The sequence below is a fragment of the Podarcis muralis genome, chromosome 4, assembly GCF_964188315.1.
Source record: "Podarcis muralis chromosome 4, rPodMur119.hap1.1, whole genome shotgun sequence".
NCBI classification, from domain to species: Eukaryota; Metazoa; Chordata; class Lepidosauria; order Squamata; family Lacertidae; genus Podarcis; species Podarcis muralis.
In genome coordinates, this window is record NC_135658.1 from 105,744,367 (window position 1) to 105,762,178 (window position 17,812).

Consider the following 17,812-nt stretch of genomic DNA (forward strand, 5'->3'; position numbering starts at 1 on the left):
CTGTACTCTTTTTTTTAATCGTTGTAATCGTTGCAGCTTTACCTGCAGCAATTGCATGTTGATTGCCCTCTTAAAAGACAAAGTCCAGCAACTGGAGGAACGTGTAGCTACGCTCCAAAGAATTAGAGAGCTGGAACTCTTCTTGGAAGCAACAGAGCACACCGTCTCCACCAAGGAAGAGACAGGGGACTCCCCTGAGAAGGTGGCTAGTTCACCAACACAGGAGCCAGATATATGGAGAAACGTGACTCAAAGAAGTAGGAGGCCCAGGGTTCGCTCTGATTGTTTAGAAATACGCAATCGCTTTGAGGTCCTTTCCCCTAGCATGGAAGACGAAGAGCAGACTCCATTTGAGGATCTCTCCCTCATTACAGTCGATCAGGTATATGAAGACGAGGAGCAAAGGCAGTCCTCTGGGAATGTCCAGGCGACCTTGGAACCGACAGCTCACAGAAGAACCCCGACCAGACCTAAGAGGAGGCGTGTAGTGGTGATAGGGGATTCCCTACTGAGGGGAACAGAAGCAGTGATCTGTGGGCCTGACAAGATGTCTCGGGAAGTGTGCTGTCTCCCCGGGGCTAAGATCCAAGATGTAACTGAACGACTGCAAGGAATCATAAAACCCACTGACAAATACCCCTTCCTCTTGGTTCATGTGGGAACCAATGACACTGCAAGCAATAGCCTCCAGAAGATCAAAAGAGATTACGAGGCTCTGGGCAGGAAATTGAAGCAATTAAATGCACAAATTGTCATCTCATCTGTCCTCCCAGTTGAACGACGTGGCCCAGGGAGAGAGGGAAAAATAGTGGAAGTGAACAACTGGCTTCGCAAATGGTGCAAACAGGAACGGTTTGGATTCTTAGATCACGGAATGCAGTTTCTTGAAGATGGACTTCTGGCAAGCGATGGGCTGCACCTCACAACGGTTGGGAGGAATGTTTTTGCAAAAAATCTCAGAAACCTCATCAGGAGGGCTTTAAACTGACTAATGTGGGGGAGGGAGACAGTGCTCCTGAAGGTAGGAGTCTATCAATTGATGAAGATGATCATCCAAATGTCATAGACCGAATGGAGCAAAGAGCATGCAGACCTAGTGGTGGGAGGAGAAAATCCTTAAATAAGAGACACGGGGGAATGATTAATGGACTTCAATGTCTGTACACTAATGCGCAAAGCATGGGAAATAAACAAGATGAGCTTGAGCTCCTGGTACAGCAAACTAAATATGACATAATAGGAATCACTGAAACCTGGTGGGATAAATCCCACGATTGGAATGTAATAATGGAGGGATACAATCTATTTCAAAGAAACAGACCAGACAAGAAAGGAGGAGGAGTGGCGTTATATGTCAGGGATGTGTATACCTGTGAAGAGATCCAAGATTTAGAACCTCAAAGCCAAAGTGAGAGCATTTGGGTCAAAATTAAGGGAGAGAAGAATAACAGTGACCTCATTGTGGGAGTTTACTATAGATCCCCAAGCCAAACGGAGGACATAGATGATGCCTTCCTGGAACAGATGGCCAAGCATGCAAAAGGAAGGGAGATAGTAGTAATGGGGGACTTCAATTACCCGGATATTTGTTGGATGTCAAACTCAGCCAAGAGCATAAGGTCAAACAGATTCCTCACTGCCCTTGCAGACAACTTCATTGTCCAGAAAGTGGGAGAAGCAACAAGAGGAACAGCCATTTTAGATCTGGTCCTAACCAATGTTGATGACCTGGTTAGTGGGGTAGAAGTGGAAGGATCATTAGGCGCGAGTGATCATGCTCTTCTGAAGTTTACTATACAGCGGAAAGGAGCAGCCAAGCATACTAGGACTCAATTTCTCGACTTTAAGAAAGCCGACTTCATAAAGCTTAGGGAAGTGCTGGGTGAGATCCCATGGACAGTAATACTAAAAGGAAAGGGAGTTCAAGATGGCTGGGAGTTTGTTAAGAGGGAGATAGTAAAAGCACAACTTCAGGCAATACCAATGAGACGGAAACATGGAAGGTGCCTAAAGAAGCCAGGGTGGCTATCTAAAGAACTTTTAACTGAGTTAAGATTAAAAAAGGATGTGTACAAAAAATGGAAAAGGGGGGAAACCACCAAAGAGGAATTCAAACAAATAGCCAGCACGTGTAGACACAAAGTCAGAAAAGCTAAAGCACAAAATGAACTCAGGCTTGCTAGAGAGGTTAAAAGCAACAAAAAAGGCTTTTATGGGTATGTTCGTAGCAAAAGGAAGAACAAAGAAACCGTGGGGTCACTCAGAGGAGAAGATGGTGAAATGCAAACAGGGGACACAGAAAGGGCTGAACTCCTCAATGCCTTCTTTGCCTCAGTCTTCTCCGATAAAGAAAACAATGCCCGACCTGAAGAATTTGGAGCAAATGATTCAGCAGAGGAAACACAGCCCAGAATAACTAAGGAGATAGTACAAGAATACTTGGCTAGTCTAGATGTATTCAAGTCTCCAGGGCCAGATGAACTGCATCCAAGAGTATTAAAAGAACTGGCAGATGTGATTTCAGAACCACTGGCAGTCATCTTTGAGAATTCCTGGAGAACAGGCGAAGTCCCGGCAGACTGGAGGAGGGCAAATGTTGTCCCTATTTTCAAAAAGGGGAAAAGAGAGGACCCAAATAATTACCGCCCAGTCAGTCTGACATCAATACCAGGGAAGATTCTGGAGCAGATCATTAAGCAAACAGTCTGTGAGCACCTAGAAAGGAATGCTGTGATCACCAATAGTCAGCATGGATTTCTGAAAAATAAGTCATGTCAGACTAACCTGATCTCGTTTTTTGACAGAATTACAAGCCTGGTAGATGAAGGGAACGCAGTGGATGTAGTCTACCTTGATTTCAGCAAGGCATTTGACAAGGTGCCCCATGATATTCTTGTAAAGAAGCTGGTAAAATGCGGTCTTGACTATGCTACCACTCAGTGGATTTGTAACTGGCTGACTGACCGAACCCAAAGGGTGCTCATCAATGGTTCCTCTTCATCCTGGAGAAGAGTGACTAGTGGGGTGCCACAGGGTTCTGTCTTGGGCCCGGTCTTATTCAACATCTTTATCAACGACTTGGATGATGGACTCAAGGGCATCCTGATCAAATTTGCAGATGACACCAAACTGGGAGGGGTGGCTAACACCCCAGAGGACAGGATCACACTTCAAAACGACCTTGACAGATTAGAGAACTGGGCCAAAACAAACAAGATGAATTTTAACAGGGAGAAATGTAAAGTATTGCACTTGGGCAAAAAAAATGAGAGGCACAAATACAAGATGGGTGACACCTGGCTTGAGAGCAGTACATGTGAAAAGGATCTAGGAGTCTTGGTTGACCACAAACTTGACATGAGCCAACAGTGTGACGCGGCAGCTAAAAAAGCCAATGCAATTCTGGGTCTCATCAATAGGAGTATAGCATCTAGATCAAGGGAAGTAATAGTGCCACTGTATTCTGCTCTGGTCAGACCTCACCTGGAGTACTGTGTCCAGTTCTGGGCACCACAGTTCAAGAAGGACACTGACAAACTGGAATGTGTCCAGAGGAGGGCAACCAAAATGGTCAAAGGCCTGGAAATGATGCCTTATGAGGAACGGCTAAGGGAGCTGGGCATGTTTAGCCTGGAGAAGAGGAGGTTAAGGGGTGATATGATAGCCATGTTCAAATATATAAAAGGATGTCACATAGAGGAGGGAGAAAGGCTGTTTTCTGCTGCTCCAGAGAAGCGGACACGGAGCAATGGATCCAAACTACAAGAAAGAAGATTCCACCTAAACATTAGGAAGAACTTCCTGACAGTAAGAGCTGTTCGACAGTGGAATTTGCTGCCAAGGAGTGTGGTGGAGTCTCCTTCTTTGGAGGTCTTTAAGCAGAGGCTTGACAGCCATATGTCAGGAGTGCTCTGATGGTGTTTCCTGCTTGGCAGGGGGTTGGACTCGATGGCCCTTGTGGTCTCTTCCAACTCTATGATTCTATGATTCTATGATTCTATGAATAGAACGAACAAATTTCAACTACTTGGGAGCCAGCTTAGATGTTTCTTCGTGCACTGATACCAAGCCATCTTCACATCTCTTCCATGCTTCGCTTGATGGCCTCTTGAAAAGCTGCATCTTCCTCTGCATCATTTTGGTCCTTCGTTACTTCTGAAACCTGCTCCACTGCCATTCGAGTATCTACCACTTCATTTTCTTTGGCTGTATCTGAAATGCTGTTCAATAAGGCATACATCATATCGGCATCAAGCTTATGAGGATCTAGAATGCGAGTTGTCCGCTGAGTCATCTTAAGCTGATCCTCAAGCTCTAGAAAGCTTTTGTCTCCCGAAAGAATAGTGAAAGGAATATGCTTTGGTAGATGCTCATCTAGGCGGCCCACATGCACACAGATTGCAAAGTCAGCAGCCTCTCTCCTTGTACCACAGTGTGGATGGAGGAAGAAACACCCGATCTTGTTAAGGTAGTTAAAAATCTTGCAGTTCACAGGTGGCTTCCAGTTGTTGTGCCCACCTTGAAAACCCCAGATAAAAGTTCCTTGGTTAAGGGTAGCAGGCAACTGATGGAAAGGGTTTCCCCAGTTATCCAAATCCATCATAATAATATGAGTCATGGTACACAAGTAATCAAGATCAGGTAGATCTCTGTCATCTAGACCAAGCCCTTCAGAAGATGGCTTCTTAACTTGCTCCTTGGGTAGCTCTCCTGGCCGCCAGGAGTGACCAGGCGTCACCACCCTGCACACGAAATTCAAGTGGCCCCAAAGGGACTGAATCTGCCGCAAGGTAACTTTTTCCCATGGCAAAAATTCCATAATAATATCACGCAAAGCCATCAACTTTACTTCAGGCAGAGCAGAAGTTAATGCCACAGTATCCAGCTGAATCCCGAGGCAAGACAACCTTGTGACTGGGCCTTCGGTTTTATCAGTCACTAAGGGAACCCCTAACTCCTCAGTTAGGTCATTAAAAGCCTGCAAAAAGAGCAGGCATTTGTCCGAATCGGCTGCAGAACTTAATAAAAAATCATCGAGATAATGGGTCATGCCCCTAAAACCTGTCTTAGTACACAAAGCCCAGTCCAAAAATGTACTGAAGGCATTTCCTTAACCTCATAATAAGCTCCATCCAGCTTATTATTCAGTTGCTGGAACCCCAGCAACTGAAAATCATGTGGATGAACAGGAAGTAAGCGGAAGGCAGCTTCTACATTGCACTTTGCCAAAAGTGCACCCTTCCCAAAGCTCTTGATAAACTTGACTGCTTGGTCAAAGTTGGCATACTTACCAGAACACAACTCAGGAGGAATAGCATCATTTACAGATGAACCCTGTGGGTAAGATAAATTGTGAATTAAGCGAAATTCACCTGGGGCCTTCTTGGGCACCACACCCAATGGAGAAAGGTGCAAATCTGGGTAAGAAGGGCGCGCAAATGGGCCAGCCATCCTACCCAAAGCCAGTTCCTTCCTGATCTTTCTCCTAGCAACATCAGGCAACTCCCTGACAGATTTTTGATTTTCAACTTTGGCAGCCCAGGGCAGGAACACCACTGGTATATGAAAGCCTTGAGAAAATCCAAACCACAAATAGGAAGCAGAGGCTGTTTCAGGATACCTGTGCAGCCATGCCCTCAAGGCGGGCAACTTAATGGGAGTATAAGCTAGGGTCAATAAGACCTCACTTAACATTGCAGGCGCTGGAGGAGAGGATCCTTTCTGATCCTGCTGAGAACCTCTCCTTGCCGTAGCCACATGGGGCGAAAGCCCCTCTCAGTAAGGGAAAGGTCAAGGACAGGGAGGATTAACTTAAAAATTAAAATTAGGAAAAGGAAGAGGGTGAAAGGAATTAAAAGAAGGAATAACAGAAAGATATCACCAGGAAGATCCGTCGAAGGTAAAACGCTTTCTCTCTCTCTCTCTTGGCTTGCAGAGGACACACTGTTGGTGTTCTGAATGCATGCGCCGAAAGAGGAAGCTCTGGGTCACGTGCATGGCCATAAATAGGTCCCTCAAACTGTTTGGACTGTGTCCCATTGATCAGATTGCACCGAGCTTCGAGGGACCTACCAATCAGGTGTTGTGGCTGACCAATCGTACCCACCCACAACAGAGGGTGTCGGTTGTCCAGGTCTCACCGCAATATGTGCCCTCTTTAAGGGAGGACCCATATGCAACATCAAAGGACTCGGGATAATTAATTCCTTTGCACTCAATAGAAGTGCTATCATTTATTTGTGTTTATGTTGTGTTCTGCTACTTGCAAATGACAGTTTATTGTGGGATTATCAGTGCTTTTTCTAAAAAAAAAAAGTGTTTAGGGGAACTCTCATTTCCTACTCATATTGAAATACTGCACCTCAATGAGGCCAAACTTAGATTCACAAAATGTTTAGAGGTATGCGTACCCTTGCGTCCCCCCAGCAAAAAAGCACTGTGGATTATTAATTGAATTCCCACAGTGAATTTCTATAGTAGCCGTCCTCTGTTAGGAAAGGGTTGTGCTGAGTGCTAAAACAGGTCCCAGGAGGGGGTTGTGGTGGGTCCCTGCAGCTGAGAAGAGGGGAGATGGAAATAGATGCCTTTGTTTTTGAAAAACAGCACACACACCAAAAATAATAATAATAATAAAATATCCAAACCACTGAATGTTGAGGTTTTTTGCCAGGGAGCTCAAGCAGGAGAGAGAGGCACAGGCAGAAACCTTTGGAGCTGATAGTTGAAAGAAAGAAAGAAAGTGACTTGTTCATTGCTTCCATGAGCCTGCGGGCTAATTTGGGGTGGGAGGGGGACTGGTCCCACAGGAACTGCATTTATTTCAGTTACAGGTTTGCTATGAAAGAAAGAGAGTTCTACAATACATTATCAAGCGGTGGAGCAGTTCCATGGAGCCAAGCCATGTAAAATGGCGGCAGTGGTTAAGAGGGATTAGATTGAAGGAAGGAAGGAAGGAAGGGTTCATTCTTTTCGTCTTGCCCTTCTCTCCTTCTGGATTTCTTTTTATAGGTCCACACCTAATTCACATTTTAAATTATTACAAATGAACTTTTAGCTGAATTAATGAACCTGAAGCTCCAATGTTTAGTAGCTTATGGGGCTATACCATCTTTTTTGGACATGCTAGTTTTAGTTTCTGTTGTGCACAGCAACAAACAAGGGTTGCAGAAGTAACATCCCTGTCAAGGCAGATGCACCATGATGTCATTTTGGCAGTGGTGTTACATGCCTACTTTCTTTCTGAAGAAACCTACACATGTCACATCTCATCCGTCCCATAGGTATTCTTTGCATTCTGAAAATGCACCTGTGTCTTATGCAATCAGCTTCTCCTCTCTGGTTTCCTTTTCTGTTTCTTTGGGAACATGTATTCTGATAAAGTCAATGGGGATGCTAGCAGTGTCTACGGAGGTGCTTTATAGGTATGCTCTTATTTGTCTGGGCATCTCCTGGGTTCTTTAAAGTGGAGCCTCAGATTCCAGGGCAGATGTTCTGCTTTTAATGGAATCACAGTAAAACAACCCAGATGTTCAGCACCATTTACCAACTCTGCAGTGTGCTGAGGTGTATAAAGATCAAATGAGCAGCAGCCAAAGTTTATTGTAATGTTACAATTAGTGTAGGCATGATGATTGACTCTCCAAAGCAACAAAGCAATAGAAAATAAAAGCATCACTTTAGGAGAGCATTGCAACAGAAGGCATGTGGAATTCCACTTCAAAAACATTGCTTATCTTTTAACAGAAAATGAGACACTAACATGATTAAGAGGTGATATATCTGATTATATGTATTTAATTGTAATCTTTACAATAAACAAGACTGCAACCATACCGTATGTTATCCATAATGTAGTTGTATACCACCCCAATCTCTGAGGGGTATGGGATTTCAGGGGTTCCAGGTGCTTGTCCAGGATTCGGTTTCTTTGGCAAGAAGCCAAAAGCTGTATGGTTAGGCTGTATGGTTTATTAACACATATGCACACCCTCAGCCTACAGGGGAGGGGCTCACAGCACGGACACCCTAAGAAGGTCTTGCTTCTCCCATCGCCACAGCCTTGGATTCCAGCAGAAATCAAGCATGGCTCTCCCTCTCCGACTTCTGCCTGCTTCTAGCTTCCTGCCTAGCTCTCTCACACACCTGATCTGGGCTTTGTCCTTCTCACTACCAGCCAGGTGTCCTCCAGCGCAAAGCAATGACCTTTCTTAAACTAAGGACCCATATTACCAAGAAGCTGGTCTGGCTGCTTCAACAACTGGATCCTCCATTAAATGTTAACCCTTGCTGGATCCAGGGATTGTAAGGGACTTGAGCAAAAAGCCTAACAGATGCCCCCCCTTCAAACTCACAATAATATGTTGCTGTGCTTAAGACGTCCAATGAATCTGCAAAATTCTCATCCAGTAGGTAGAACCTGCATTTACATTCAACACCTCATACTCTACCACAATAATCAATTCCTTCCTCAATAGGAGCAATGACACTTATATAATTTACTGAGGAAATCTGGACGTGTACACCTCTGACACCATTTTCACCATTTTCCTGACTGGTAAATGTAAAGGTAAAGGTAACGGGACCCCTGACCATTAGGTCCAGTCACGGATGGTTCTGGGGTTGCGGCGCTCATCTCGCATTACTGGCTGAGGGAGCCAGCATACAGCTTCCAGGTCATGTGGCCAGCATGACTAAGCCACTTCTGGCAAACCAGAGCAGCACACGGAAACGCCTTTTACCTTTCCGCCAGAGCTGTACCTATTTATCTACTTGCACTTTGACGTGCTTTCGAACTGCTAGGTTGGCAGGAGCAGGGACTGAGCAACGGGAGCTCACCCCATTGCAGGGATTCGAACCGCCGACCTTCTGATCGGCAAGTCCAAGGCTCAGTGGTCTAACCCACAGCACCACCCACGTCCCTGTCTGGTACTGCAATCTAAATCCCTTTTGTGTTGGACTCAGGAAGTCAGTGCTGGATTGGGCAGAGGGATAACTCTACCCAGCCATACTTGCCTTCACCAGTTCCAGTTTGCCTGCCAAATGGGTGGGCAAAAGCCACTGGTGGGAAGCTCCAAAGTGTGGCATTTTTTGAGAGGGAGAGGGCCGAGCCAGTGCAGGATCCACTAAAGCCCAGTCAGGCCCCACTGCCATTCCATAATGGCATTCAGCCTGATTGCTACTCCAGGGTGGCACACCTATTTGTCAGGTTGAGGGTATGCCCAGCTACATGTGTTGGACCATTGATGTACCACTGAGATAGCCCCATGGTAATCATGAAGGTAAAAGGTAGGGACGTGGGTGGCGTTGTGGTCTAAACCACTGAGCCTCTTGAGCTTTCCGATTGGAAACCTTAGCAGTTTTAAAGCACACCAGTGCAAACAGATAAATAGGTACCACTGAGACTGGAAGGTAAACGGCGTTTCCATGTGCTCTGGTTTCTGTCACGGTGTCCCGTTGCACCAGAAGTGGTTTAGTCCTGCTGGCCACATGACCCGCAAAGCTGTCTGGGGACAAATGACGGCTCCCTCGGCCTTAAGCGAGATGAGCACCTATAGTTGCCTTTGACGGGCATCTGTTAGGCTTTTTGCTCAAGTCCCTTACAATCCCTGGATCCAGCAAGGGTTAACATTTAATGGAGGATCCAGGGGTCCTTTACCTTTACCTTTTTACCTTTAGTCATGAAGGCCATGAAGTCCCAAGGTGAACCATTTGAGGTAAGGATATTGAATTCCCCCAACACCACTGTGTCATACCCTCCAACATTTTTCCAATGAAAATAGGAACGTCCTATATAATAATAATAGTATTAATAATTTTAATATTTATACCCCACCCATCTGACTGGGCTGCCCCAGCCACTCTGGGCTGCTTCCATTAACATTAAACAAAAACAAAAACCATCCTTTCCTCATTCTTCCATTCTTCCTTGTGCTATTAAGACTCTTACCGCCGTTGTCGCATACATAAAGATATTTTTCAGCTTCCTTGGCAGGTCTTTTCCTACAATCCCTAACAAAAATGATTCAGATGGAATGTTTCAAATGTTAGATGGAACATTTTCTTCAGTTCATTGTATATCATTTCCCCAAACTTTTTAATTTCATTACATTTTAATTTTAATTTCATTTACATATGGTAAAATGTCCCCTCCTTTTCCTTACACTTCCAACACATATTTGAGCTGGTTTTACACATTTTTCCTAACTGCACTGGTGTCATATACCATCTATACATCATCTTCATATAATTTTCTTTCAACAAAGAACAATCTGTAAATTTTAAATCAATTTTCCATAACCTTTCCCAATCTTCCAACATAATGTTATGACCTATATCTTGTGCCCATTTAATCATGACTGATTTTACCTCTTCATCTTTTGTCTCCCACTCTAGCAGTATGCTGTATGCGGCCTTCAGTAGTTTCACTTTCCATTCAATCACTTCCGTTTGAAACCTAGATTTTGTGTAGCTGAATCCTTTCTTAATTTAGGATGGAAGAACGAGGAAACCCCGACAAAAGAACTATGGCAAGAGAAACTGATGGACTACGCAGATTTGGCAAGATTGACACATAAACTATAGGGCAAGGATAACTGTGACTTTAAAGATGAATGGGAATCTTTTACAAAGTACTTAAAGAAACAACAAACTGAATTGGACTCCTTGGCAGGTTTTGAATAAACACTCATAAACTTTTTATTGACAATAACCAGTCAGATAAATTAAGGATCTATACTGTTTTGTAACATGCAGAGAATAGCATCTGTAGAGAAACCAGAGATTGGAGCTGAGGGAAGTCGGGGGGGGGAGGGGAGGGGTCATTTTATGGGGGGGGAGGGAAAATGGGGGGGAATAAATGTTTTAAGATGATATGTTTTGTTTAAATTCTTAATAAAATGTTTTTTTTTAAAAAAAACCTTCCCTATACAGGGCTCCCTTCAGATGTCTTCTAAAGGTTGTCTAGTCATTTATCTTCTTGGCTCAGGGGTCACATAACCAATGAAAATAGGGACATCCTACCATACCCTCTAAAATTTATCTGATGAAAATAGGGATGTCATCCTAAGGAAAAGCAGGACATTCCAGTATCAAATCAGAAACTGGGCCAGCTTCTGTAAATCTGAGACTGTCCCTGGAAAATAGGGGTCCTTGGAGGGTCTGCTGTATGAGGGTTCTCCAACTCCACATCCAAGTCTGCCTGCTTCAGAACAGCCAGGGACACTGATCTGCACAGGTTTTGAGGGTTTGTGGTCTTGAGCCAGAGACACAGAACAGGGATTTGCTAGTGTACAGAGCCACCGTAGCAACTTCCCTGTTCTGTGTCTCCTAATAAGAGAGAAGGGTTTTTGTATGGATGACTGTAGCTCCCCCTCCTGCCCCTCTGACTTGGAATGGTGCTGCACCACCCAAGGCATAATTATAAATGCCAGGCTTGCCCCTCATCCATGATCAAATTATGGATGGCTGATAGGGGGGAGGGCAAAGCAGAAACACAGTGGGTGAGGCAGAGGGGATACGGGCTTTGATATCACTAGCCCTCCCATCCTCACTCGTGTTTCCCTTCACCCACCTCTGTATCTCCCCCAGCACAGCAGTCCCACTGCCATCCTCCCCGCTTGACCCCTGACTCACCTCAAAGACAACAGACACGCAGCAGAGGCCAATGTCTGGGGGGACATGAAGCCTTTTGATTTTCTGTTGGAAAATGTATGTTGGTTGAAATCAAGGCAAAAACTGCTATTCACCATTACACAAATTAAAGTCTACTTTAATTATTATTATTTTTTGCTCAGCTTTGTAGTTTAGATAGCTTAAACCTTGTTTCCCAAGCAGCTGACAACACTGAGTAAAAGAAAAAAGAAAGGCATGACAGCAGTTGCTGAAGCAGATAATATAGTCAAAAATATGCTGCATATTTGCAAGGAATTGAGGCAACGTTATGCATTTTTTTACTCACTGGACTGAGAGAGCAATTTGATTCTTCATTTAAATGCTACAAAATACAAAGCATAATGCAGAGAAGTGCATAAATTTGATACAGCCAGAAAAGTCTACACATGTTAAGAAATTCATGCAAATTTGAAGAAGTAACAATGCAAATATAATACAAATGAGCTTTGCAAACATTTTTTTTTATAAAAAATGTTTGTTGATATTCATTTGCTTCCAGTTTCTGACAAGATACTCAGAAATGGGGTGTTTATGTGGCCTATATACCATTCCTATTTTGCTTCTTCCTTACGTCCTGCTTCTCAAAATGGGCCATGTGGGTGAATGAGGTTTGGATCTAGGTCTGTTCAGCTAGTCTGGTGTCTCCCTGCCCCACTGCCCCACTTTAGGCAACCTACAATAAGTTAAAAATTGTGGGCTATCTGCAGGATAAGTAAAGGCTACACAGATCCACAGCGGAGTCCCTAAGACAGTTGGATGGCAGCTCATACACCTCCTTCAATAAAACCCTGCAGCCAAGCTGTTGCCAAACATCTTGCTCTGCTTTCCTTTGGACCCATCAGTGAGGCTGAGACAGGGCAGCCCAGGACCCACAGACACACTGCCCAGGCCTCAGAGAGGTCACTTCAGTGCTGCCATTGCAGCAAAAAAAGTGGGGGAGGCAGCCGTTACATTGCAGCCACAGCAGGTGCTGTGATTCTCCAGTGGTTTAACTTCACCACTGGAGGTGTACTCCATTGTCACTTGAGACAGGCCACTGCCAAAAACAATCTAACTATAATGCAAATTTGCACCAAGCCAGCCAAAATAATAAAACAATGCCAAAAGCAACAACTAATTCAACATGAGAAGAACTAAAACTAACTTGAAAGCCAACTACCACCAAACTGTGGAGATAATACTAAAAATGATGATAAAAGATACTAAAGGTTGCCTCTAAGTTATTACAGAGCCTGGAAGGATTGAAAAATAAACATTTGCCTAGTACCAATATGAGATTCATGTGGATGCCAGACAAGCCTTCCTAGGGAGTAGGGCGACCACTGAAAGTTCCCACCACTAGAAAGGATTTGTTTTTTGTTTTTTACCCGGTATCTGCTACTTTGATCTTACTCTGATGCTCATTTGCTATTTGGATGCTAAGCATCCATTTTGGAACAATTCTTTTAGAAGTTTTCACATTCTAGCATCAGATGTGTGAAATCAAAATTGACGTGCTCATCTCAAAAATTATCTGGACTTTGTGAATGCTCACAAATCTTCTAGGGATTTTTGTAATTGAAAGCAATGGTGGCAAAATCCAGCTGAAACATTTAAAAGCTTTCTGTTTGCGAAGTGAGAATGGTGCCTCCCAAACTCCAACAGGCTGCTGGCCTTGGACATGACACAAATCTTCCCTTTCCATCTGGTCAGATAAGACTCCAGCTCTTCCTGCGGGGAATTCTAATTTGGTGCATACTCAGAACATTTATTCCCTACAGGAACTGCAGGATTTTAAACCTTCCCTGGAAAGCGAAGCCAGTCCTAGCAGGATGGGAAGTTTCTGAGCACATCCCAAACAGGGCTAAATGCTCCTTGAAAGTTCTGTGGCATTCAAACAGCGAAATAAAGGAAGTACTTAGCATGGACCTAAAGATTTGTGCAGATGTAGCATTTGTTGTCCTGCATTTACAGATGTCCTAAAAAGAGCTGGAATGTCATAAATAATCATTCATTGCTGACTACTAAACACATGTGATGCAACATTTCACAGTGTGATTGCTACAGCTTCAAAATTAAACTTGCAATCAATGTTAATTGCTGGTACTAATTTGCTTTTTAGAGGCAGTGATGGCTTTGCTTAGACCTGCTATCTGTTAAAAGTGGGTGATTAACACTGAAAGCGTATGTTTACCTACTCAGAAGTAAATGCCACTGTGTTCAGCAGGGCTAATGGCCAGGAATGTGTGCACAGGACTGCACTGCAATGGGAGTGAGGCCCATTAAATCTAGTGGGACTTACTTCTGGGCAAAATGCATAAAACACACAGAGACTTGTTCTCATCCTTTTTGTATGTGATATACTAAAATGCATGAATAGAGATAAGGGGGAAATGCTGAGTTGCTGGTTTGACCAAAGCTTGTGAGAGTAATATACAACTTCATATTTAATGCACCTTAGTGAGGAAGTTGCTGCTCTTGATCTGAGAATATTTTTTTTAAAAGTACAACTGCAAGATGGATATTCGGAAATCAAATCTAAAATAAAAGAGAGGTAGTTAATTCTGTCAGTGGATATATAGGCAGCATCGATGAACCCATGACTTCATATTTAATGACTTTCTGCAGATTTAAATAACAGACTTTAATATATACTTTCAAATATTCTGCCTGGTGAACGAGGTAAGGGACCTGCTTACCCTTGCATTATATATTTTTATTTTGTCAGGCTGGTTAGATGAGAGTCATTAAAATTCAAGGCATCTCTGTGAGGAAAGGTTCATTTTTTGAAGCTACATTATTTAGCCATATCCTCTTCGATTCTTCCATGAAAGATGCCAGAGGTCTAAACCTGGGGATTTGGGCAGCAGGATTCAGGTGCCTTGCATTCTGGATTTCTGCTGTAGCTCTTTGCTCCTTTGTGGTGGATAGCAATGGGGTGGCTTTGTAGCTTCAAGGGCCCAGTAGGATTCCACAAGGTCCCATGGGGCTTGGTCTCTTTCTCCCGGCTCCTCAGTCTTTCTGAGTAAGCCTGGCTTCTGGCTCTCAGAGTGCACCTGACCAGCCAACGCTATTTTCTGCTCCCTTGTTTTCTGCTCTGACAACCTGGCCAGCTTGCTTCAAGGCTGCAACCCTACCCCTAGTTGCTTACGTTTTAACTGTAAACTCTTCAGGGTAGGTACTTATCTGTTTTGTGTGTGGTGTCCTGCAGAGAACCCCATAGCTATTATTGCTTGGTTTGCAACCCTATTAATGTGTTGATAAATACATGAACTAGAACAGACAGTTCATAGACAGAAGGCACTTGCCCCACTTCTGCCACCCCCCCCAACCCCTCCTGAAGGCTCTCTGCAGGCTAAGGGCACATCTGCAGTGAAGTAGACTGCCAAATACATGGAGAGTTAGAATTCTAGCTGCCCAACTGCAAGTTCATATTTATTCATATTTATTTAAATATATTTAATATATTTAAATTTCATATTTATTCTTTAAACTTTTGGAATGTTCTTCATTGCATAGTAATGAATCAGGGCAGATTCTGACATGATCTCTTGGAATATATATATTGCTATATCTGCCTCTGGAGTGCCTGAAATTATCTTCCCTTAGAAGTGAATTATTATTATTATTATTATTATTATTATTATTATTATTATTAATTCCCCACCCATCTGGCTGAGTTTCCCCAGCCACTCTGGGCTGCTCCCAATCAAGTTTTAAAAACAATACAGCATTAAATATTAAAAACTTCCCTAAACAGGGCTGCCTTCAGATATCTTTTAAAAATAAGATAGCTGCCTATTTCCTTGACATCTGATGGGAGGGCATTCCACAGGGAGGGCGCCACTACCGAGAAGGCCCTCTGTCTGGTTCCCTGTAACCTCACTTCTCGCAATGAGGGAACCACCAGAAGGCCCTCGGCGCTGGATCTCAGTGTCCGGGCTGAACGATGGGGGTGGAGACGCTCCTTCAGGTATACAGGACCAAGGCCATTTAGGGCTTTAAAGGTCAGCACCAACACTTTGAATTGTGCTCGGAAACGTCCTGGGAGCCAATGAAGCTCTTTCAGGACCAGCGTTATATGGTCCCAGCAGCCACTCCCAGTCACCAGTCTAGCTGCCACATTCTGGATTAATTGCAATTTCTGGGTCACCTTCAAAGGTAGCCCCATGTAGAGCACATTGCAGTAGTCCAAGCGTGAGATAACCAGAGCATGCACCACTCTGGCGAGACAGTCTGCGGGCAGATAGGGTCTCAGCCTGCGTACCAGATGGAGCTGGTAAACAGCTGCCCTAGATGCAGAATTAACCTGTGCCTCCATGGACAGCTGTGAGTCCAAAATGACTCCCAGGCTTCACACCTGGTCCTTCAGGGGCACAGTTACCCCATTGAGGACCAGAGAGTCCCCCACACCCGCCCGCCCCCTGTCCCCCTGAAACAGTACTTCTGTCTTGTCAGGATTCAACCTAAATCTGTTAGCCACCATCCATCCTCCAGCCACTCACACAGGACCTTCACCGATTTCACTGGTACTGATTTGAAAGAGAGGTAAAGCTGGTTATCATCCACATATTGATAAACACCCAACCCAACCCCCCTGATGATCTCTCCCAGCGGCTGCATGTAGATGTTGAAAAGCATGGGGGAGAGGACAGAACCCTGAGGCACCCCACAAGTGAGAGCCCAGGGGTCTGAACACTCATCCCCTACCACCACTTTCTGAACACGGCCCAGGAGGAAGGAGCGGAACCACTGTATAGCAGTGCCCCCAGCTCCCAGCCCCTCTAGATGGTCCAGAAGGATGTTATGGTTGATGGTACCAAAAGCCACCAGGAAATCCAGCAGAAGTAAGAAACAGCTCTCACCTTTGTCCCTACCCCACCAGAGATCATCGACCAGTGTGACCAAGGCAGTTTCAGTCCCATGGTGAGGCCTGAATCCCGATTGGGGCTTAATTTACGAGGAGTTGGAAAAAATGTTTGGAATAACTTTTTTAAAAAGATCAGAGGCATTTCTGTTAAGCATTGTTGGCAGGGACATCCCGGAGGCCTTTAGGGAGGTATTCTTATATGCAACGGCCGCAGCTCGGACTTTGGTGGCAAAGGGGTAGGAAGGAACAAGGCCCGACAATAACGGACTGTCATTACAAGCTACAAGAATTTGCTGAAATGGCGCAGATAAGAAATACCCTGAGAGGCAATTCAAAACAAAAATTTATGGAAAAGTGGGATAGATATAAAACATATTTTCAAAAATACAGTAAAGGTTCACTATCTATGATAGCATTTGATTGACGTTGAAGTGAGACTGAGCTGAGAAATAAGACTAAGAGCACATATTGATATAGGAATGTATTAGAAAATGTGTAAAGAAATATACAATAATAAGAGTACATTCATTTGTAAAAAAAGGAATATACAACGGGAAAGACAGGGAGTCTAGTGTGTTGGTATGTATATGATTTGGGGGGAAATTTGTTTTTGTTTTTTCTCTTTGTTCTTTTTTGTTGTTGTTTCATTTTCTTTTTAGGTATATAAAATTTGTATATAATTTTTGTATACATGTTGGAAATTATATTATAGTAAGTCCTGTAATGTAATATGACAACGTTTACCAATGCAATATAAGAATGTTAACAAATAAATAAAATGCAAATTCAAAAAAAAAAAAAAAAAAGGAGACAGAAAAGCAGTGTGGAAAGAATGAAGCAATTGGTTCATGCAAGCATTCTGCATTATGATCTGCTCGGGTTTCTTCCATTTGCAGATGGGATGCAGAATTAGTCCAGTTCAGGAAGGTGAGATGCAAAGAACTCATCTAAACTAGTAGTGGGACTTCTGGGCATCTGGGATTTTGTGACTCTAAGAACCACTCCTTGCAGGATAGGACTGGATCTAGACTCTAGTTTTATGTGTGCTCTCAGATTAAGAACCACAAATAGAAGCATTCCACATAGTGTGTATTGTTACTGGTCTGCAAAAGGCTGCTTGAAATATATATCAAACTGTTAGAAGTTTTGCCTCTGTTGGCATGAAGCTGTAACAATTGGAGCAAGCTTTTATTGGAGCAAGCTTCATGTACAATAAATGATTTTTGCTCAAAAAAGAAAAAGAAAAAAAAGAGTCCCGATCGGATGGAATCCAAATGGTCCACATCCTCCAGG